At 38.7% G+C, this 18,897-nt stretch overlaps 1 long non-coding RNA gene across 1 annotated transcript in view; it reads right to left on the bottom strand.

Moving 5' to 3' along the window:
• LOC144381132 (uncharacterized) overlaps nt 1-18,897 on the bottom strand; it is a 364,233-nt gene that overhangs the window by 253,371 nt on the left and 91,965 nt on the right. The gene's annotated exons all lie outside the window — the stretch shown is intronic.

Raw genomic sequence — 18,897 nt, 5'->3', positions numbered from 1 at the left:
TCTTTTTTAATTTTAGAAAAGTTTTCTTCTATTACATCTCTGAATACGTTTTTTTTTCTTTCTCTTTTCTTGTCTATAAATTGCTATTTCTTATGTCTTAGATCTCCAATGGCTATTCTTTGTATCCATAATTCTTTTCTAATCTCTTGCAAGTCATTCCTTTTCCTTAGCCATTTCTATGATTTTTCTCAATCCCATCCTTTATTTCACTGATTTTGGTGCTTCACTCACAGTATCTCTTTTACTGCTTCTAATGTAATTTAAATTTCTATAACAAAATGGCAGTGCTAATCAGGCCGCAGTCATGAATACTCTACATTATTTCAGATTTAAGATGTCCTAAAATATTACAATTTTTTAAAACTTCATTGAGGAGTTTAACTCAAGAAAAAGTGTAACTGGCTTTATGGTAACGGAGGAAAAAGTTTCAATGTAAAAGGATAAATTGGCATGTGTAATGTCTTTACATGCTCTTATTTTGTTTCTTTTCTCCAAATGCACATTCCATTTCAAGAAAGAATTTAGGAAAATGGCCAAACATGAGTAAGTTTAGCCACACCCAGACTGAGCTGACAAATTCCCTTCCCATTCTACAATGCTATACTATATACTGTTCACATCGTTAAAAAGTCTCATCAACTCCTCTGGCATATCAAGGATATTTATATATAATTTTTTCTTTTTTAATGAAATAACCACTGTTTTCTATCAAAGTCAAGACCACCCCACCCTCCAATTGAATCCTGTCCAAAATATCAAAAGAAAGATACGGCAGTCATAGTGTTTTCTATCCTTAGGGTCTAAATGAAACACAAAGAAATCCCAGAAAGAACCAGACCAGATCACTTCTCCCATTCCTTTGGAGTAGAATAGTACTTCAGATATGAAATAATTTCACAGATTCTAATTTCAATTATTATGTCTTATTTATGAATGGGGAAGCTAAGGTGCAGTGGATGGAGCTCTCTAAAAATAGCTAGCAAACTGAGATTTCAATAAACACCAGACCCCTTATTTGTCAATATATTTTTAAAAGTACATACGAAAATGTGTGTGCATGGATACTCCTACCCTTAAGAGTAGGTGGAACTACTATTGCAACATTGTCATTTTCAAGGGAAAATTGCGTGGGCAGCTTCCTTTATGTCTGGACAAATTAGAGCTGTGCAGGAATTTGCTAATTAGTATGTGGTGATGGCTCCACTCAGTAGCCCTGGCACAAGGCTCCAATGGGGATAACATAAGAGTTTTTTAAAGTCATTTCTCCAAGTATAAAAAAAATGAACAGAATTAGAATTCTTTAACTTAATAAGGAAGAATTATTTAACTTAAGAAGAGAGAATGCCAAGGGCTAAATTTGTTATTTTCAAGTACCTCTGAAGTACAACTCTCCATGGCCTATAAACAGGAAAATTAGATAACTGTGGCAAAAAGACTTGAATTACATCAAAACAAAACAAAATGAAACGAACTCCTAATTACAATGATTAGAGAAAAATAATCACCAAAGAAATGACAAAAATAATAACAATAATAATACTTACCAATTATTTAATATATTATATGTTGGTTTCTATTTTAAGCACTTCATAAACATTATCTTATTTAATCCTAATAATGTTCTACGATAAGTATTGTTACCTCCATTGAACGTTTATTTATTTAACAATTATTTTTAGAGGGCCTACTCTGTGCCCTCTAGGGCACTGTTATTAGGCTGTTGGATTAAAGGTTCATAACACAAGACAAAGCCCCTGAATTGATGAACCTTTTATTCTAGTGGAGAGGAGACTGACAATAAAGAAATAAACAATAAAGAAATAAACAATAAACTTTTTTTTTTTTAAAGATTTTATTTATTTATTTGACAGAGAGAGATAGCGAGAGGGAACACAAGCAGGGAGAGTGTGAGAGGGAGAAGCAGGCCTCCCACGGAGCAGGGAGCCCGATGCGGAGCTCAATCCCAGGACCCTGGGATCATGACCTGAGCCGAAGGCAGATGCTTAACGACTGAGCCACCCAGGCACCCCAACAATAAACTTTTCACTTAGGGTGAAAAGTATTATGCAAAGAATTAAAACTAAAGGGATAGAATAGTCACTGGGTAAATTAGGCAATCGGAGAAGGTATCTCTAAGAAGGTGGCATCCGATTGATAAGAAGGAGCCAGCTAGGAAAAGGGAAGTGGCAAGAACACTAGTGACAGAGAGAGCAAGTAGAGACAAGGACCAAAGGCAGGAACAAATTTAACCACTTGTGGAAGACGGAAGGCCATTGTGACGGGAGCACAGCAGATACAGGAAAATGGCACAAGAAGACAACCAAAGGGAGGTCAGAGAACAGGTCATGGGGCTTTCTGAGGGTTAAGGTAAAGATTCTGATCTTATTCCAAATATTGTGGGATATCCTGGGAAAGTTTTAATTAGGGGAGTGAAATAACCAGCTTTATCTTTTTTTAATCTTTTTTTTTTTTTAAGATTTTATTTATTTATTAGAGAGAGAGAGAGAGAGAATGAGCAGGGGGAGGGGCAGAGGGAGAGGGAGAAGCAGGCTTCCCCTCAGAGCAGGGAGCCCGATGCGGGGCTCGATCCCAGCACCCTGGGATCATGACCTGAGCCGAAGGCAGACGCTTAACAACTGAGCCACCCAGGTGCCCTTCTGTCACCCAGTGGGCACCATCTTCCTGCTTTCCCTCTGCTTTCCTCTAGCCAGTGGGCACCACCTTTTTTTTTTTAATTGCAAGGTTTTTTTTCTTTTTCCTTTTTTTTTTTCTTTTTCCTGCAGATACCATCTATAAGCTGTCCCTCACCCTCACTTGAGAGTACAGTGGAGTTTTTACATGTGTCCAGTGCCCCAGTTTTTGCAGCTACCACCAAGGAGATGCCCCTTAATTGCCTGGCTGGGGGTTGGGGTAGGGAGTAGGGGTTGGGAGGGCAATGCTTGCATTCCTGGGTCACACAGAATTCTTAACAAGTGGAGAGACAGTTCGTGGCAGTCTACCACTCCCAGAGAACTGCACAGACAGCAGGCTGAAACACATCCCATCTTTCTGTGAAAGAGGCCTATTCACTTGTCCTGGAGTTTGGCTTGAGGGGTAAGCTTTAGGTGCATGTGGAAATGCTCTCAGGGAACACAGGCCAAGAGATGCCATCTATGCACTCTCCCTCTGCCTCACTACAGCTCACCAGTATCTCCCAGGAAGGAGATTATACACTTGTCTGGAGCCCTGATTTTTGAGAATACTGCCCAGGGGACACCTCCAGATCAGCGGGCTCTTGTGGCAAGTGGGGCTTATCCTTATGAGGCTTACACTTGTGGTCCCAGAGGACTATATATATTTGCATACTTTAAAAGCTGCTCCCTGAGGGTTTCACTTCCAGTCAGCCTGCATCCGTGTGCTGACCAAGATCCTCCCCTCAGAGACACTGACAGGTCTTGACACACCCTCAACCACTGGGAGCTTTTAAAAATAAAATAGGGTGTATGGACAATCACAAAAGTTTGAGAGAAAACCAAGAGCTAGGGCAGGATTAAACAGTAAGGTTCATCTCCTACAGGAGGCCACACCTTCAAGACTTGAATAGGTGGCTGTTTTATCTAATGCATAGAAACCAACAGAGAGAGTCAAGCAAAAGGAAGAAATAGAGGAATATGTTCCAAATGACAGAACAAGATAAAATCTCAAGGTGGTGAAAAAAAAAACCACACCTTAATGAAATGGAGATAAGAAGTTCCAACACAGACCTAGAATATCCCTTTGCCCAGGACTACTGTGTTGCACAACCACAAAGTTACCATTTGTATTATTTTCTGTGTAAAGTTCTTTCCTTGAGTTTTTCAGCATTGCCCCAGACTATTTCTTCAAATTTATATAAGAGCAAAATGAAAAACAGAAGGACAGAAGCATTCTCTGGCTTTTTAAAAAGTCCTTTTGTTGATCTCACCCCAGGGCTAATGTTGGAGTATCCTTTGGTTTTAGTGGCCAAGGCTCCACTTTTGTTCAATTAGTTTGGACACATTTTCCACACAGAAAGGCTTTTTCAAAGGCTCCCAGAGATAGGGGGATACAGGGCCTATCTATGACAAAAACTGAACCAGGACAACAGAGAAACCCCCTGCTCCCACCACCAGGCTAGCAAGAACCAAGTAACAAGAAACAGGAGTCTGCTGTTGGTTGAGGGTCAGGAGCACTGAGAGAAAACTCTTCTCTGTGGCACAGGAGCACAAGAAAGGTTTGAAGTTGAAGATGGAGCAAAAACATTGAAAAAACCCTCCAGTAATTCAACAACCACTCTATGCACAAGATAATATTAGAGGAATTTGAAGCCAGTGATATACTGAAGGTAACTACAGCAACAATAAAAAACAAACAGTTCTACATTTGACAAGACTGTCTCAACACTACCATCCTCTTACCCCACTAATGGCCTAGGAGAAGAAGGGACATGTCCTTTTCTAGGCATAAAGATTATTTACCTCAGTCTCTACTGTTCTACACATTAGATTAAGGCACTCAATCAAAAATTAAATGATACATAAAGAGTCAAGGAAAAACAACTCATTTTCAAAAGACAAAGCAACCAACAAAAAAGACTGAGAGATAAACTAGATGTTATAACTATCAGAGAGAAATTTTAAAATAACTGATTAGCTGACTTACAGAGAAAATGGTGGAGTAAGAGGACCTGGGCTCACAGATACAACTAGATAATACCCACAGTATAGATAACCCAGAAAATGACTCAAAGGCAGAACAGACTCTCCATAGCTAAAGGCAGAGAAGAGGCCACACTGAAGAGGGTAGGAAGGACAGAGACTCAAGTCAGGAAATAAAAGGACCTGCAGGACTGTCTGTGAGAAAGAGGGACACTGCAAGTGTCGAGAGGGAAGAGCATATCCTCACACCAAGCACCCCAGGCACAGGGAACCCACAAGAAAACCAAAGGGGCATAATTCCTCTAGTTCTTATAATCCACAGGGCTTAACACTGGAACTCTGAAGGTCAGAAGACTAGCAGGGAAGGCAATAGGAAACTTAGCCCCGGCCCTTAAAGAGACAGTTAAACCAACAGCCCTGTGGAGATAAAGCATAGAAGCAGCAATTTGAGGAACACCTAGAGTATACAAGAGGGAGATTTGTTTACTAATCCCAGAACATGTAATGGAAGAGCAGGAATTGTAGGGAAACTTCTCCAGGAACAAAGGAGCTGGTGGCTGCCATTTCCCTCCACTGCCCTCCAGCCTAGATACACACTTACCAGAACCAGCATAATGCCAACACTCCCTACATAACTTGCCAGCAACCTGCCCCACCCCCAGATTCTCCTATGGACACACCTCTTCCACCAGGCCTCAGCCCAAGGTTCCCTCCCACAGCAGAATTGGCAAACCTTACTAAAACTGTGAGCTCCCTCCCTGGCCCCACAAATTCTCCAGCAGATCTGTCCCCTCCAATACATCCATGGCTGAAGTCCATCCAAAGCAGTGCCACAAGCCTGGTAGGGTATGAGCAGTCCACAACTAGGGATAAGCACCACTCCAAAGTGACTCGGACCCAGGGGAAAGATAAAGAAAATCAGACACACCAGTCCCACTGCAGTCCCTGTAGTGGGCTGGGGGCAGACATCTGGTCTGACTTCAGGCCCCACGTACCAAAGAAACCTTTGCAGGGAAAAACACAGGGAAAGCACCCGTGCTACTGAATCTCTAACAACCTCCTGGTCTGATTCATCTCAAGCCAAAGGCAGCCCAAAACTGGCCACTAACAATACAGGGACCAAATGCTGCCCACAACAGGAAAAGAGAGCCATTGCAGATGACTAGACTGGCAAACACGGCCACAACAGTAGGGAATATGCAACACACACAGGCTACACCCATGAAGCTCCAGGTTCTAGTGAACAGGGGACACTGCACTATAGGGCACTAAAGGACCTCTTCTTTCAAAGAGTGCTACTTTTAAGAGGAAAAGACATACCTGACTTTTCTAATACAAAGAAACAGATGCAGAGAGTTAGACAAAATGAGGAGACAGAGGAATATGTCCCAAACAAAAGCACAGGACAAAATCTCAGCAAGAGAGCTAAATGAAACAGAGGTAAGAATATGTCTGATAGAGAATTTAAAGTAATGGTCATAACCACACTCACTAGACTTGAGAAAAGAGTGGAGGACCTCAGTGAGATCCTTAACAAAGAGATAAAAAAAAACATAAAAAAGAACCAATCAGAGATGAAGAACTCAATAACTAAAATTAAAAATACACTAGATGGAATAAGTAGTGGACTACAAGAAGCAAAAAATAGATCAGCGACCTGGAGGACAGAGTAATACAAAGCAATCAAGCTGAACAGGAGAGATAAAAAATAATAATAAAACTAAAGGAACTCAGCAACACCATCAAGCATAATAACATTCACATTATAGGGATCCCAGCAGAAGAAAAGAGAGGAAAGGGGGCAGAAAACTTATTTGAAGAAATAATAGTTACAAACTTCCCAAATCCGGGGAAGGAAACAGAAATCCAGATGGCACAGAGAGTCCCCAACAAAATCAACCCAAGGAGGTCCACACCAAGATACACAGTAATTAAGATGGCAAAAGTAGTGATAATTTTAAAAACATCAAGAGAAAAGAAAACAGTTACATACAAGGGAAACTCAATATTATCAGCTGATTTCCCAGCAGAAACTTGGCAGGCCAGAGGAGAGTGGCATAATATATTCAAAGTGCTGGGGGGAGAAACCTTACAGCCAAGAATATTCTACCAGCAAGGCTATCATTCAGAATAGAAGAAGAGATAAAGAGTTTCACAGATAAAAGTTAAAGAAATTCATCACCCCTAAACCAACATTACATGAAATGTTAAAGGGGACTCTTTGAAGGGAGAAGAAAAACCATAACAGTAAGAAAAATAGGAATTACAAAAGCAGTAAAATTAAGTATACCTATAAAAATCATTCAAGGGATTTACAAAATAAAAGGATGTAAAGTATGATATCATATACCTAAGACATAGGGGGGAGGAAAAGAATAAAGAATGGGTTCAGACTTCATTGACCATCAACTTAATATAAACTGCTCTATGCATAAGATATTATATATAAACTTAATGGTAACCATAAATCAAAAACCAATAATAGATATGCAAAAATTAAAGAGAAAGGAATCCAAGTATATCACTAAAGATAGCCAACAAACCATGATAGAAGACAGCAAGAGAAGAAAGGAACAGAGAACTACAAAAACAACCATAAAACAGATAACAAAATGTCAATAAGTATATACCTATCAATAAGTACTTTGAATGTAAATAGACTAAACACTCCAACCTAAAGACATAGGGTGTCGGAATGGAGAAAAAAGCAAGACCCATCTATATGCTGCCTACAACAGACTCATTTCAGACCTAAAGACACATGCAGATTGAAAGTGAAGCAATGGAAAATCATTTATCATGAAAAAGGAAGTGAAAGAAAGCTAGGATAGCAATACTTACATCAGACAAAATATACTTGAAAACAAAGATAAAAAAACAAAACAAAAAGACAAAGACAATAGCAAGAGACAAAGAACAGTATATAGTCATAAAGGGAAAAATCCAACAAGAAGATATAACAGTTGTAAATACTTATGCACACAACATGGGAGCACCCAAATACATAAAGCAGCTAATAACAAACATAAAGAAAGTAATCTATAGTAATAAAATAATAGTAGGGGACTTAACACCCCACCTACATCAATGGAGAGATCATCCAAACAGAAAATTAACAAAGAAACAGTGGCTTTGAATGACACATTGAACCAGACAGATCTAACAAATACATTTAGAACATTCCACCATGAAACAGCAGACTATTCATTATTTTCAAATGCATATGTAACATTCTCCAGAATAGATCATGTATCAGGTCACAAAACAAATCTCAACAAATTCAAAAGATGGAAGTCATACCATGAATCTATTCTGACCCCAATGCTATGAAACTAGAAATCAACCACTGAAAAAATCTGAAAAGAATACAAATACATGGAGGTTAAAAAACATGCTACTAAACAATGAATGGGTCAACCAAGAAATCAAAGAGGAAGTCAAAAAATATAGAGAGACAAATTAAAATGAAAACACAACAGTCCAAAATCTTTGGGATGCAGCAAAAGCTGTTCTAAGAGGGACGTTTATAGCACACAGGCCTATCTCAAGAAGCAAGAAAAGTCTCAAACAACCTTACCTTACACCTAATGGAGCTAGAAAAGGAATAAACAAACTACTAAACCAGTATAAGGAAGGAAATAATAAAGATTAGAGCAGAAATAAACAAAATAGAAACTCAAAAAACAACAGAACAGATCAATGAAACCTGGAGCTGGTTCTTTGAAAAGATCAACAAAATTGATAAACCTTTAGCCAGAATCATTGAGAGAGAGAGAAAAAGAGAGAGAAGACTCAAATAAACAACATCAGAAGTGAAAGAGGGGAGGGTGCCTGGGTGGCTCAGTTGTTAAGCATCTGTCTTCAGCTCAGGTCATGATCCCAGGGTCCTGGGATCGAGTCCCATGTTGGGCTCCTTGCTCAGCGGGGAGTCTGGTTCTCCCTCTCCCTTTGCCCCTGTGTCCCCTCTCTCGCTGTGTCTCTCTCTGTCAAGTAAATAAATAAAATCTTCAAAAAAAAAAAAAAGTGAAAGAGAAGAAATAACAACTGACACCACAGAAATACAAAGGATTATAAGAGAATATTATGAAAAATTATATGCCAACAAATTGGACAACCTGGAAGAAATGTATAAATTCCTACAAACATATAACCTCCCAAAACTGAATGAGAAAGAAATAGAAAAATTTGAACAAACGATTACCAGCAAAGAAACTGAATCAGGAATCAAAGAACTCCCAACAAACAAAAGTCCAGGACCAGATGACTTTACAAGTGAATAGGTGAATTCTACCAAACTTTTAAGTAAGAGTTAATACCTATTCTTCTCAAACTCTTACAAGAAATAGAAGAGGAAGCAAAACTTCCAAATTCATTCTGTGAGGCCAATATTACCCTGAAAAACTGAGACTTTTCCCCTAAGATTAGGAACAAAACAAGGAGTCCACTCTCACCACTTTTATTCAATATACTACTGGAAGTCTTAGCCACAGCAATCAGACAACAAATAGAAATAAAAGGCATTGAACTGGTAGGGAAGAAATAAAACTTTCACTATTTGAAGATGACATGATACTATATATAGAAAACCCAAAAGACTCCACCAAAAAACCACTACAATTGATAAATGAATTCAGTAAGGCCACAGGGTACAAAATCACTATATAGAAATCTGTTGCATTTCTATACACTAATAATGAAGTCCTAGAAAGATAAATTAAGAAAAAAATTCCATTTACAATTACACCAAAAATAATGAAATACCTAGGAAAAAACTTAACCAAGAAGGTGAAAAACCCATACTCTGAAAACTATAAAACACTGATGAAAGAAACTGAATAACAAATAAAAAGATATTCCATGTTCATGAATTGGAAGAACAAATACTGTTAAAATATCCACTTCTACTGAAAGCAATCTACAGATTTAATGTAATTTCTATCAAAATACCAATGGCATTTTTCACAGAGCTAGAACAAACAATCCTAAAATTTGTTTGGAACCACAGAAGACCCCAAATAGCCAAAATTATCTTGAAAAAGAAGAACAAAGCTGAAGGTATCACAATCCCAAGTTTCAAGATATATTACAAAGCTGTGGTAATGATACTAGCACAAAAATAGACACAAAGATTAATAGAACAGAACTGAGAGCCCAGAAATAAACCCACAAGTACAGGACCAATTAATCTTCAACAAAGGAGGCAAGAATATGCAATGGGGAAAAGACCATCTCTTCAGCAAACAGTGTTGGGGAAACTAGACAGCTACATGCAAAAGGATGAAACTGGACCACTTTCTTATACCACACACAAAAATAAACTCAAAATGAATTAAGGACTTAAATTTGAGACCAGAAACCATAAAAGTCCTAGAAGAGAGAGCACAAGTAGTAATTTCTCTGACATCAACCATAGCAATAGTTTTCTAGATGTCTCCTGAGGCAAGGGAAATAAAAGCAAAAATAAACTATTGGCACTACATCAAAATAAAAGCTTCTGCATGGCAAAGGAAACAATCAACAAAACTAAAAGGCAGCTTACTGAATAGGAAAAATGATAAAGGGTTAGCATCCAAAATGTATAAAGACCTTACAAAACTAAATATCAAAAAAAAAAAAAAAAAAAACCCCAATTAAAAAATGGGCAGAAGACATGAACAGACATTTTTCCAAAGAAGACATAAAGATGGCCAACGGATACATGAAGAGATGCTCAGTATCACTCATCATCAGAGAAATGCAAATCAAAACCACAATGAGGTATCACCTCACACCTGTCAGAATGGCTAAAATTAAAAACACAAGAAACAGCAGGTGTTGGAGAGGTGTCAGAATGCAAACTGGTGCAGCCACTGTGGAAAACAGAAGAGAGATTCCTCAAAAAGTTTAAAATAAAATTACCCTATGATCCAGTAATCACACTATTGGGTATTTATGCAAAGAATACGAAAACACTAATTCAAAGGAATATATGCACCCCTATATTTATAGCAGCATTATTTACAATAGCCAGACTACAAAAGCAGCCCAAGTGTCCACTGATAGATGAATGGATAAAGAAGATGTGGTGCATATATATACAATGGAATATTACTCATCCATAAAAAAGAATGAAATATGGCCACTTGCAACAACATGGATAGACCTAGAGAGTACAGTGCTAAGTGAAATAAGTCAGAGAAAGACAAATACTATAGGATTTCACTCATATGTGTAATTTAAGAAACAAAACAAATAAACAAAGGGAAAAAAAGACAAACAAAAAACAGACTCTTAGCTATAGAGAACAAACTGATGGTTATCAAAGGGGAGGTGAGTGGGAGATAGGTGAAATAGGTGAAAGGTAAAGAAATGGAAAAATGTTCCATGCTCATGGATTGGAAGAGCCAATATTGTGAAGATGTCAATGCTACCTAGAGCAATCTACACATTCAATGCAATCCCTATCAAAATATCATCAACTTTTTTCAAAGAAATGGAGCAAATAATCCTAAAATTTGTATGGAACCAGAAAAGACCCCAAGTAGCCAGAGGAATGTTGAAAAAGAAAAGCAAAGCTGGAGGCATCACAATTCCGGACTTCCAGCTCTATTACAAAGCTGTCATCATCAAGACAGTACGGTACTGGCAGAAAAATAGACACACAGATCAATGGAACAGAATAGAGAGCCCAGAAATGGACACTCAACTCTATGGTCAACTAATCTTCGACAAAGCAGGAAAGAATGTCCAATGGAAAAAAGACAGTCTCTTCAACAAACGGTGTTGGGAAAATTGGACAGCCACATGCAGAAGAATGAAACTGGATCATTTCCTTACACCACACACGAAAATAGACTCAAAATGGATGAAAGACCTAAAGGTGAGACAGGAGTCCATCAAAATCCTAAAGGAGAACACAGGCAGCAACCTCTTCGACCTCAGCCGCAGCAACTTCTTCCTAGAAACATCGCCAAAGGCAAGGGAAGCAAGGGCAAAAATGAACTATTGGGACCTCATCAAGATAAAAAGCTTTGGGCGCCTGGGTGGCTCAGTCGTTAAGCGTCTGCCTTCAGCTCAGGTCATGATCCTAGGGTCCTGGGATCGAGCCCCGCATCGGGCTCCCTGCTTTGCAGGAAGCCTGCTTCTCCCTCTCCCACTGTCCCTGCTTATGTTCCCTCTCTCGCTGTGTCTCTGTCAAATAAATAAATAAAATCTTTAAAAAAAAAAAAAGATAAAAAGCTTTTGCACAGCAAAAGAAACAGTCAACAAAACCAAAAGACAACCAACAGAATGGGAGAAGATATTTGCAAATGACATATCAGATAAAGGGCTAGTATCCAAAATCTATAAAGAACTTCTTAAACTCAACACTCAAAGAACAAAGAATCCAATCAAGAAATGGGCAGAAGACATGAACAGACATTTTTCCAAAGAAAACATCCAAATGGCCAACAGACACATGAAAAAGTGCTCAACATCGCTCAGCATCAGGGAAATCCAAATCAAAACCTCAATGAGATACCACCTCACACCAGTCAGAATGGCTAAAATTCTGCTATGAATTTTTAAAAATCCTACAAATAAAGAATGCCTTCAACTGGCCGATCAAGAGACTCAACAAGCCAACAGGATAAAATAAGTGAGAAAAAAAATCAGTGAACTTGAAAATAGGTCAATAGAAATTATGCAAATGGAAACAAAGAGAAAAACAAGTGAAGAAAAGCAAAAACTAAACAGAGCCATTAGAACTATGGGTATAACATAGGTGTAGGGTAGAATAAATATTTGAAGATATAAAAGCTGAGAATTTGCCTACAAAATAATGATATACATAAGTCACAGGTCCAAGAAGCTCAGAGGACCCCCAAACAGATAACAAAGTAAAGGACGAGAGAGAAAAACAAAACCCACACCACAAACATATATCTAGACCCAAAATACTTAAGTAACTGAAAACTAAGAGAAAATCTTGAAGACAAAGAAAAAGGAAACATTACATACAGAGGAACAAAGCTAAGAATAACAGTAGGCTTTTCATGCGAAACCATAAATCAGAAGACAGTAGAATGATACCTTCAAAATGCTGCAGAAAAAGAAACCAAAAATTATTAACCCAGAATTTATGCCCAGTGAAAATGAAATTTTCATTTCATTTCAAAAATGAAAGAGAAGACTTCTCAAACAAATAAAAACTGAGATAATTTGTTACTAACAGACTTACACTACAAAAAAAAAAAAAAATGTTAGGGGAAGCTCTACAGGTAGAAGGAAGATGACACTAGATCAAAACTTGGAATATGAACCAGACAGAGCCCCAGAAATGGTTAAAATATAGATTTTCCTAGCCTTGGGTGAATGAAATTCTTTCTAATATAAAAAACTCAATCTAGTAGACTCTGTTGGTGCCCCACCCAGACCCCTTTACTGGGCTGGTGCACCCTTCTCCCAGTTGCCTGAGTGGAAAGGAGGGTGGGAGGGCTGCTATCAGCTCACAGCTGCATTCCACCCCTGAGAATTGCCCTTGGCCAGCAGCAGCCACTTGGACATGGAATGTGTGGGAGACTGTTTCCTGTCCCTGAGGGGGGGCTGTAGCCAATGACTAACAGATATGGGGTACCATAAAGACCTGCCGCCTTACCTCAATGGGGAGTAATTCTGTAGTACTATTTGTGTTTTGGAGTTCTTTGCCTTACATTTGCCTTATATTTTCCCCTGTCCTAGCCTGCTTCCTTCCCTTTCTTAGAGATTTCACCTGAGAGCTCTCCCTCAAGATTCCCTTTCTCAATCTCTGCTTTTGAGGACCTTGATGAAGACACTCAACATTTCACCACAAACGATGACCTTAGTCATAGGTTTTTCTACATGCTGTTTATAAGGAATTCCTTCTAGTTCTTGTTTCCTATAGAGTTTATACCAAGAATGGATGCTATTTTTTGTAAATTATTTTCCCACATTTATTTATTTGATCATAAAATTTTTCTCCTTTATTTGGTTAATGTAGTAACTTTTGTAGAGTAACTTAGAATTCTTAGAATAAATGGAATTTGATCATAATTTTTAAAAGAATTTCTTAATCTATTACTTAAAACTTTTCAAATTGTAAAAAACAAGATTTTCTTTTTTCCTTCTTTACAAGAGTTCTAATAAAGATCAAAGGGAGAAAAACTCACTGAGACTAAGCAGGAGCAGCATGAGGAAAACCAAATACATTTAAACCTTCCAAAGCTGCTAATGGCAAGAAGAATTTTGGCACATTTCTTATTCAATGAGTCTATACCAGGTCTGCAGAAGAACAGCCCTGCCTGCAGGCAAGGGTGGAATGAGAGGGTCTGCAGGTACCCATGAATCTTCTGGCTTCTAAAACCAGCTTTTGCTTGAAGAGCCAATAAAACTCTGTGCTTCAGCCTATAGGCAGAGCCTTTCTGAGGATCAAGACACATGGCTCATCAATGCCATAGGATTATGAGAGGAGAGAATATAAAAGGAATCCACAAACTGGCATAGAGCCTTTCACAGAATAGATTTTCAATAAATATTGGCAGACTCACAGATTTTTATTACCTATGTGTCATAGAACACCTTCCTAGTCTTTACTTTGTTCCTTTAAAAAGGTGGAGGAACTTGAACCCAATTGCCAGTCATGTCACCACTAAATACATATATTTATTAATGAGAAAATAAAGAGCCATCAACATTCTAACTAGAAAATACATGAGTCTTCACGTATGGAATGAAGACACCAAATATACAAGTTCTGGAATGATGAGGTTACCCTGGTCCAAATAACTCATTCAACCCCTCCCGTGACCCTTATTCCTGAGATGGCTTGCAGGGCTGGTCACATACTCTTCAGTTGCAAGGCTAAAAGGTTTCCAAGTTTGTTAACCACTGTAAAATGTTTTTCCATTCTCTGCTAAACTCTACATTCCTCCAAGTTTGTGAATGTGTCTTCTCTTTTTTTCTGTCTTTCCTGGCAAAATACTAAGGACATAAGAGATCTGATCAATTATCATTGAATTGGATATGACTGGCCCATGTAGTTCAACACTGGACCTTGACTTCACTAACACCAGTCTTTAGCCAGGTGTGCTACTGAAGAAAGTACGTGAAGTGAAGTGAAGTGAAGACAGAAACACTCTGCCAAAATAGAAATCCTAAAAAAAACTCTGAAATCATCACCCTTCTTTAAATTTTTCTATTGTCCTTCCATTTATTTATGAGGTCAAGGGCTTACTGGACACCTTTAACCTAAAGATCTGGGCTGCTAAGAGTACTTTTGAAATAGTCAGTCAGTTGTGAAATAAACACTCCTGATCATCTGATAGTTGTTAACTTGTGACTTGGTTTTTCAGAGAACGCTCCTATGGCTCAGTTTAACTATTTCACCAAAGAAGAGGTTGTGCCATTTCTCAGCTCAAAACACTATCATTAAGAAAAACTGGCCTCTCCTTCACTCTCCCAGACCCAGTCTGTTCCTCCCCACCCTTTAAAAGCATACTTCCCTGAATAATCTTACTGGTGATGCAGTTAGTAGTGACTTTAAAATTGCTCCACGACCTTAAAATTGCTCCAGTTTGGGAGGTAACGATCCTTGGGAAATAGTCACTATTCCTTACATTCTTGGTTTTTACTTTTTACCAGCACTCTGACCCTAAGTATTTTGACTTAAATGGCATTATATCAAGTTGCACCAACTAATCAGAATTTTGGAGCTAGAAGGAACCTGAATGATTGACTAGTCAACTCCATTGTACTGAAATTGAGCTCCAGAATAAATGCCTTAGCCTATATCTTTAGACAGATTCAAGAGGAAACACCAAGTCTGGACCCTTTCTAGTGAATACACTGTGTTACTCTATTGGCATAAACCAAATCTGAGAAAATGAGCTCATGAGTTCATGCCCAGCAACATGAAAATGTTCCCAATTCTCTAGAAACAATGTGATAATTTAAGCAAGCAAGACCTCACTCTAGGTTCCTCCCACAATGAAGGAGCAGAGCTGCCGTGAACATCCATGCCTCCTGGGGAATTTCCTGCTATAGAAAGGAGAGAGTCAATACCTCATTTTGACAGATCTTTTTCACATTCCTGATCCACATTTCCTCTTATTTCTACATTTATTAGGGTTCACTGGAATAGGTCTCAAACACCTTATCAAGCAGTATTTAGAAATCTTTCTGTGCTATTTTTCCTGTGCATTCCAGCCTCATACCCCCTCCTCCAAGGAAGGCTCCACAAAGATGGGAAAGTACATACAGACAAGTCACCTCTAGAGTCTAGGAAGGGAGCCTGCTAAAACTGCCCTCCTTCCAGGAAGAAATCGTTTTTTCTGACCTCTATGTGAATAGAACTTGAAAACTTGAACTTTGAGTTGTGATTTGATACCTGAAATTCCTTTCATTCCACAATTAAAGGTAAGGCATTCAGGGTAAACATAGCAGAACTAAGCACTCTCTGGACTCACTAATGCTCATAAAGGGATAAATGACTGACATGTATCAATTCCTAGAGCTAATTTTGGAAAAAGAGGAGGAAAAGGAGAGGTCAAGGGCACTGAAGGGAGAATGAACACAGGAAAAAAAGAAAGGCTGGAGGCATCAAAGAGAAAGTCTACCCACTTCACCATCTACCCTGAACAATGCTGTTTAATTACTTCCAGATCTGCTCCTCACTTTTTTTTTTTTAATCAACTTTGACCACAAAGGCAGCTATTACTGGTTTTCAAATGGATAAGGATATCTTTGGGTGGCATCTCTCTAGATGAAGATGAATGGGCAATAGGTTCTTATAAATAGGCATACTAGAAAGAGATTTTAAAACATGTAATATACTTTGTATACCTAATTGTATTACCTAATCAGGATGATATTTTATATTAGCATGGTTCTTTCAACTAAGAAGCTAAAAGTGGAAAAGGAATCACAGATCTACAGAAAACAGAAAATTCAGCTCCCCGTGCATCCCCTAGAGTGTTGTCTGTATTAGAAGTCACAAAAACTGAAAGATAAACACTCATGTTAAAAAGTTTTCCATATTGGTATGATTGCTTCCATAAATGGAACACTGGAAGCAGTGATGATGTTGAGAAAGTAGTAGAATGCAGTCTCTTTTTATTTTCTAGGGGGAAAAAAGGCAGAGAAAGAGAAGGAAAAAAAAAGTGGATAGTTCTCCCATTTATACACTACCTGGGTTAATATGTAATTGACAAGCTAATGACTGTGTAAAAATTGCCTCTATTGTTTACCATCTAGATGGTGGTCAGCCATCTTACCACTCTGCCCACCACTGGGTATGGGCTTGTACAGAATGCAGTAAGTGACTGACAGGGTCTGTGTGCCACGTGTAACCTAGCTAGAGAAGACATTCTGGAAGAAGTGCACATGGAGACCTGGTGATATTCCCAATGGTGGGGTGTGTGTCTCTCTGCACTCGGTAAATAGTCTCACTTCAAAACTGCTATGCTGAGTTGTGGCAGAACAGAGCTCGGCTGGGCCCAGCCAAACCCCTCCATTTGAGGAAGACGAAAGGAAAACTCTCAGGATCCAGAGAAAGGACTCATTTCTGTCCTCTCCAAGCTGTTTAAAAAAAAAAAAAAAAGCAGAGCATTCCCTTGGCTGTTCCAGGCACTGACCTGGGATGTGCTGGGAAGTACTCACCTTTTAGGTTTGTTTCATGTTGCAGATTTGCAAGGATGTGAAAAACCATTCCTCCTCACTCTTTCCTGATCCACTTTCTAAGCTCCTGCCTCTTGTCCTTCACAATGTGAGACAAGCAAACAGACCAAGACTTTTAGTCATCAACTACAGAAAGAATTTCCATGGAAAGGTACCAGGAACCCAACCGCTATGGTGCTAATCTCGTCTCATCTTGCCTCTTACAAGGACGAGGATGGCTGGACATACAAAAACAAGGGCTGTGTAATTTATTCTCATGTGGCCTTGTTCTGGTCTGGGTTACAAGTGTTCTCCTTGATTACCTTAACTTTCATGGGTTTCCTCATTTTCCAATAAATCAAGTTCAGATTCCTGACACCTGAGGAGGCTCTCCTGGGGGCTGGTAGTAATACTTTGCCTACCTCCCCTTCCACTCCAACTTACAGTGCTTTATTGTGTTGCTCCATCCTCTCTTCTGCCCACCTAGACATCTCCCTCTACCTACTCCCCTTTAAATCCTGCCCCTCTGCGGCAAACCCTTTTGTATCTCCCTATGATACACTCTCATACACCTTGTCATTTTTCTTCATAACACTTAAGGCCATAAAATACATACATGTGTAGTCATCAGTGGGGTGACTTTCTTCCTCACTAGACAATTAGTTCCTTGAAGATAGGGAGAGCACGTATTATGTTCTTTGACATATATGTAGCAGCAAACCGGTAGTAGGTGTTTAGATTAATTGTCAAGTTAATAATTATATTAATGAAGGTAAACACCAGTTAAAATTTCTACTTCGTTCATAAGTGGGACCTTTAACCTCTCCAGCTGAGTATATTCTTGTTAGTCATCATCTGAAGTAACAGGTGAACTTTGTGCTTCCTGCTGGCACTATCACTTTGCATGTTTTGTCAGCATTATCTGGATCTTAGTCTTATCTCCTCTGTTATTCTAAGGCTCCTTGACAGCAGGGACTCTCATTCATTCTTTACATCATTCACAACTTCAATCACAAAAGTTACTAGATGGGACTCAAAAACTGTTGTCTGAATGATGGATAAATCTTTTATGTATTCATCTGTTGTTTGTTAAATGTTTATAGTCTCACATTCTTCCTACAACAGAGTAAAAAAAAAAAAAAATTAACCAGTCAACAAATCTTTTCAGCATTTCAGAGTTTCAGCCATGTAGCATATGCTCCTTCCAGGGGCATTCCACTGTGTTCTGAGAAATCTTGAGTTTAAAGATGTGAAGGCAGGGCATGAAGGAGTTTAAGTTTTTGGCCAGAGACAACAGAGGAGGTTAAGAGGCTGGAGCAGTGGGAAAATGGAGACAGCAGGAGTAAGTACTTGGGACAGATGGTTTAGGTGGAAAAAAACTGTTAAGCTCCAAGAAACTCAAGGGAGTGAGGGGTTTTGAGCTAAAGTCTTTATCCTGTATGTACTGTGTCACCTTGGGAAAATCACTTTTCTCCCTGGATCTGTTTCCACATGAGTGAAATGACACAAATGATACTTATCTTTCAGATGATTTACAGGATTCATACAATAATAAGTGAGAAATTGGTCTATCAGCTCAAAAGGGTTATGCAAGTGGTATCACCTAAAT

The sequence above is a fragment of the Halichoerus grypus genome, chromosome 2 (assembly GCF_964656455.1).
Source record: "Halichoerus grypus chromosome 2, mHalGry1.hap1.1, whole genome shotgun sequence".
In the NCBI taxonomy this organism is placed as follows: domain Eukaryota; kingdom Metazoa; phylum Chordata; class Mammalia; order Carnivora; family Phocidae; genus Halichoerus; species Halichoerus grypus.
Note: the sequence above shows the minus strand (reverse complement) of the source record. Positions and strands in the feature narration are given on the sequence as shown.